Below are 6,117 nucleotides of genomic sequence, written 5' to 3'. Positions count from 1 at the left end.
AATGGAAACTGGGAGACTGCTTTGCAGAACAGCTCCAGTCTGTGCAGAAGTGTGACACCGATCTTTCTGTAGCTGGTCATTTCAAAACAGTGTCCTGCTCACATGCCCACTTGTCTGAACTCGACACGCTGCAGTGTTCCAGTGAATCACAGCGCAAACGGGAAGAACAACATCTCACCTTCAGACTAGGCAATTTACAGCCTTCAGTACTTAAAATTGAGTTCAACACTTTCAAACTGTGAAACCACTTCCATTCCTTCCCTTTATTTTAGCTTTACCTGTTACATTCTCTGTCATCATGTCCTATCTCCCCTCCACACTCTCCCCTCCCCCCCACCTCCACTCAAATAAGGCTATCTGTTCTTTCCTGAATGGCTGTTAGTCACACCGTTGTTCTGCCATTCCCTCTTTCCGATTTCTTAATCTGAACTACCAACATCTTTTCTTCACCAGTATCCTACGCCCCACCACTGCCACCACCCTCCACCCTCCAACTATAGCATTAATGCTGACCCCTCCGCACTTCACTTCAGCTCTGATGAAGAGTCTTCTAAACTTGAAACGTTAGCTTGCTCTCTCTCCTGGATGCTGTCTGATCATCTGATTTACAGCATTTGTTGTTTTCAGTACAGATTCCAGCATTTTCAGCAGTTTGCTTCTGCGCTTCAACTAATCCTAAGCTTGTCCTAGGAGTAATTCATGTCGGAAAAGTGCTCAATACCTCAGGGCAGTTTGCTGTCTCTCAAATTAATATGTTTTTAAAAACAGAATATTTTTGTTTCTGAGCATAGCAAAAGTTTAAGTTCTTTTTGCATTTTGCGCTTCATTTTACTAAAGATCACGGATCAGAAGCAAATAATAAATATAGATAAGTCTAACTTTTCAATACAGACTGACTGCATCCAACCTTTAATGCTTTAAAATTCATGACCAGGCAATATTTATCAAAATAAGAACAAAAATCATTAGATGTTTAGCATCTGTCTTATGTTGATGGATAAACAAATAACATATCAATAAGTAGCTACACAGTAATGGATATAAATGCAAAACACAACAAATAGCAGATATGCTAAAGTCAAGATCTACAGGAGAACCTAACCTTACTCTTAATGATGTGAATATATAATTTACACAATAATCATGCTACTTAAGCAATCACATTGAACAAATAGACTCTCTAGAAAATTATATCAAGTATTAGAGAACCGGTTATTACTGGTCCTCCCACATTGCTGAACAGAATTCAAGTTTGCTAATGAATTGTTAGTATATCATTGCCGATACAAAATTGATATGAAATAACAATCTCAATGTAAATAGTAAGCGTACTCTAACTCTACTGTGAAACCCAATCTTATTTCTGAACCATCCATTATTTGTAATGTTCTTTCACAATTGCTGGGCCAAAATCTTGAAAACAGCATTGGAATTACAGGGTTGACTGCAGCGGTTTGCTGACATCTACTTAAGGGATGAACAGCAATGCTCATATTCTGTGAAACAAGGGAAAAAAACACAAAGGTTAAATTCAAAAAAGGAGTGATCCATCATTGGTTCTGAGCTACTGATGAATTAATCAGTGCCTTTCAATTAGGTTAATGAGAGCAGAGGAGTATGGACAAGCTTTTCACTTTGTTGCCCTAATAGTTGTATATTATGCTGTTTGGGAGCCATGCACAAAGATTAAATCCATGTTCATATCTTTACTTGTAAAAACATCGAGTCACTAAGTTTTGATGTACTGAATTAGGATGTATCCATCAATAAAGCAACAGCACAAAAACAACTTCATCCAACCATTGGAGCCCCCAAAATTCATGCAAGGCACACCATAACATAAGAAATAAGGACTGAGTGATCTGGGTTTCAATGGCAGAGGAGGCAAAGCTGTGGAGACATTGGTTGGATAAACTTGCACCTTTAGAAATATTGGTTGAAACTTTATTGCTGGAACAGCACAGCAGGTTAGGCAGCATCCAGGGAACAGGAGATTCGACGTTTCGGGCACAGGCCCTTCTTCAGGAATGTGAATTAATCAGTGCCTTTCTGAAGAAGGGCCTGTGCCCGAAACGTTGAATCTCCTGTTCCCTGGATGCTGCCTAACCTGCTGTGCTGTTCCAGCAATAAAGTTTCAACTTGGATCTCCAGCATCTGCAGACCTCACTTTCTCCTTTAGAAATATTTCCTTGCAATGTAGAAATTGTGAGGAAACATTTATTGTCCTTCCCAAGTTCTTCTTTTAAGGGTGGGAGGGAGCTACCTTCTTGAGTGACTATGGTCTTTGAGGGGAAGATACCCCATAATGTGTTCAGGTAGAAAGTGCTCACATTTTAACTCAAACTGCAATAGTATTCTTGTACTGAAAGCATTCCTGTTTCAATTTTTTGATAAAACAGTCATTTTATCATATTTAGTGAACACTTTGATTGTATACTTTCACTTTTATAGATTAGACTCACATTTTTACTTGTATTTTGCTATATACATGAAACCAACTGTCCAGCAATTGAACTAATAGTATGGGTTCAATTCCTGCACTAGTTGAGGTCACCGTGAAGGCCTCCCCTCTTACCTGAGGTATGGTGACCCTAAGTTTAAACTCAACACCAGCTGCCCTTTGGGACTATGGTGACTCTTTTTTGACTTTGCCTTTTTTTAACACACCAAACCAGAACCTCAACTGTAGAGAAATAAAGAAGATACTGATATCTTACTCGATAGATGTCATATCCTTTGTTAGTACTGGCTCAAATACATATGCATTGTACTTCAATTGTGACGCTTTAGATTGTGAAATATGTGGTAGCCACTCATAATGAAAAAGAAATGGAATTAAAACAATGGTCATTGAACAGTAGGTTCCATAGTTTTACAAACATACAAATTAGGAACAAAGCTAGACCAGTCATGCAATTAAGCATGCTTTTCTAATCAATAGACCAAAGATGGTCTGACTTCTCTGCATTCTCACCTACCACGAATTGTTCACCCTTGTTAGATGTATTTGAAATATTGTGCACAGTTTTGGTCACCACACTACCAGTGGGACATGCAAGTTTTTGGAGGGAGTGCAGAGAAGATTCACCAAGATGTTGCCTGGTCTCAAGGGCATTGACTATGAGGAAAGGTTAAAAAGACTAGGACAATCTTCACTGGAAAGATGGTGGCTGAGAAGAGACCTGATAGCGGTCTACAAAATTATGAGAGGCATAGCTAGGGTGGATAGTCAGAGGCTTTTTCCCAAGGTTGAAGTTTCAATTACAAGGAGTGACAGGTTCAAAGTGAGAGGGGGAAAGTTTAAGGGAGATGTGCGAGGGATGTTTTTCACACAGACAGTGGTAGGAGCCTAAAACACATTGCCAGAAGAGATGGTGGAAGCAGAGACATTGGTGACATTTAAGAGACATTTGGATGGTTAAATGAATAGGGAGGGAATAACAGGGATATGGACTGAATAAGGGCAGAAGGTTTTCTTTCGGTTTAGTTAGCATGATGATCAGCTCAGACTTGGAGGGCTGAAGGGCCTGTTCCTGTGCTGTACTTCTCTTTGTTCTTTTGTATTAGGCTGAGCCTGAGAGTTTTCCAAGTATGACCTGCATTGCTTTCCATCTTCATGTGTCCAATGGAAATGGAAAATGACTGACGACACACAGAACCAGCAGAATAAGTGATTTCTGCTTGAGAATGTACTTTTGAGCAATGCAAGGCCCTTCAAGGGAAATGCATTAATCAGGCAATTACAGAGTACAAGTTAAAGGCATCTGTAATCATTGTACCTACATGTGAAATGCATGCAATGACTAACTGTGAGGTATACAACTGCTGGCCACAAACTATCTTGACTATGTCATTGGTCATTACAGATTGAAATTAGTTAACTTTGTGAAGCAGAAGTAATCACAGGTAACTTTGAACATGTTATCTGCAGGCTACTGCTCACAAAGACAATCCAGGCTTCACAAAGGTACGGATTTCCTCCACAATGCATTTAGCTATTTGCCAACATGCTTTTACATGCAGCAATGCCTTTCTTGGTAGACAATGGGAGATGGGGAGACAACGGTTTCATAATCCTACAGTTTTATAATCTCCTGTGATATTTGTGCGGCATGGATTGTGCTGCATTCATTGGTATAAGTTCCAACATGCCAAATATTTATGCATATGCATTCTAATGCTCTCCTTGTCAGAGTATTCCATGTTTCACTGCATCGACAACTATGCTAAACTGTAATTTTAGTATGACTGTGATTGCAATTGTCTTGAGTTCCTCCCTCCATCCCATTTCCTACTTTTTAGCTGTTTCTGGGATGCTACTTGTATCCTCTTTCATAAAGTTCAATGCAAAATACCTGCTTGATTCATCTGCCATCACCCTATTTCCCATATTAATTCCCTTGACTCACTTCCTAATTTGTGTCAAGCTAGTTTTGTTTCCTGCAAATCAGTGGAATTTTTGTATCAAGTAAACCTCAATTTTTGTGTATAATTGTGTAATTTATATTGTTACAACTTGGGGTAAACCCTCCGGCTTAATTTAAACCAGCAACACAGAAAAGATTTATCCCATGCACTATTCTGTGAAAATTTGAGAGGCCAAGAACTATTTAAAGTAAAAATTAACAACCTTATTTCTTAAAGTATGACAGAGAACAATTAACCAACAACTATTTACAGCTCCTTCCTCTAACGTATCTTTTACCTTCCCCTTCTATAATACGAGTTCAATAAAACCCCCCAATTAAGGTTGACCAAAAATTCAATATTCAAAACCAGCCAGACGTCAAAGCTTCTTTTCTTCAGTCTTCTTTTCTTCTTCTTTCAGAGATCACTGATTGATCAAGCTATCTTTTTTTTAATAATCTATTTTTATTAAGAAAAAATAGATTTTTAAATATTACAACAAATACAAAACAATGCAATTCAAAACAGTACAAAAATAGTACAAAACTAAACCAAATAATTAAAAAAATTCCCCAACCCACCCTCCTATACTAATGTATAAACATATATAGAGAAGTATAAAATTTAAAAAAAAACCTAAACTAGCTATTCAACTAAATAAATAAATACTTAACAACAAATAAATAAATAGTAATAACTCAGCTCAGCCAAACAAAACACTCATACATTCACAGTTCCTCCTCCCTTACAGCTATATAAAAGCCCTTGTTAGTGTGGCAGATAAATCTGTGTCCAGGTATTTCAAAAAGGATTGTCATGTCTTTTAAAAATTCTCAGTTTTGTGGTGTACCAATTATGTGAGAAAATCCAGGGGAATATGCTCCATAACAATCTCCCGCCAACCCGACAGGCCTGGGGGGTTTTCAGATATCCAACGGAGCAAGATATTCTTCCTTGCACAGAACGTAAGAATATTGAAAGGTTTTTTCTTATGCGCGTTTGCAGGAAATACAATGGGTCGGCCCAAAAGGAGAGAAATAGGGTCCTTCTCCTATACCTAAAATCCTCCCCATTGCACCCACCACAGCGCTCCAATATGTTTGAAGCCTGTCACAAGACCAAAGACAATGGGAAAGAGTGCCTGTGCAGACCTTGCACTTGGGGCATGCTGAAGATACCCCTGGTTTAAGTTTTGACAAACGGTCTGGGGCTAAGTGGACCCTGTGGAGAATCTTCAACTGTAAAGCATGGGACCTATTGCAAATTGATATCTTCCTTGCATTCTCCCAAATATCCTCCCATGCCTCTGAAGAAACTTCAACACCCAGCTCTCTTTCCCACATCTTGCAGAGTTGATCAGACTCATCCGAGGTGGCACCTCTCAATTGGTGATATAAAGTACTGACAGAGAGTGTACTCTAAGCCCTTTGTACCCCTCTTTCTATGTAGGGATCAGTCAAAAGTGTGGTCTTTTTTTGAATATAATCCCTAACTTGGAAAAAACAGAAGAGGTCTCTATTAGGTAACTCATACTTCCGTACTTACTGATCGAAGGACATCATTACATCTCCCTCAAATAAATCACCCATGCAAGATATACCCCTAGCTGCCCAACATTTAAATCCTGAATCTGGAGATCAGAGCTGAAAATGTGTTGCTGGAAAAGCGCAGCAGGTCAGGCAGCATCCAGGGAACAGGAGAATCGACGTT

The sequence above is a fragment of the Chiloscyllium plagiosum genome, chromosome 13, assembly GCF_004010195.1.
Source record: "Chiloscyllium plagiosum isolate BGI_BamShark_2017 chromosome 13, ASM401019v2, whole genome shotgun sequence".
Classification (NCBI taxonomy): Eukaryota; Metazoa; Chordata; class Chondrichthyes; order Orectolobiformes; family Hemiscylliidae; genus Chiloscyllium; species Chiloscyllium plagiosum.
This window is presented reverse-complemented; position numbering follows the sequence as displayed.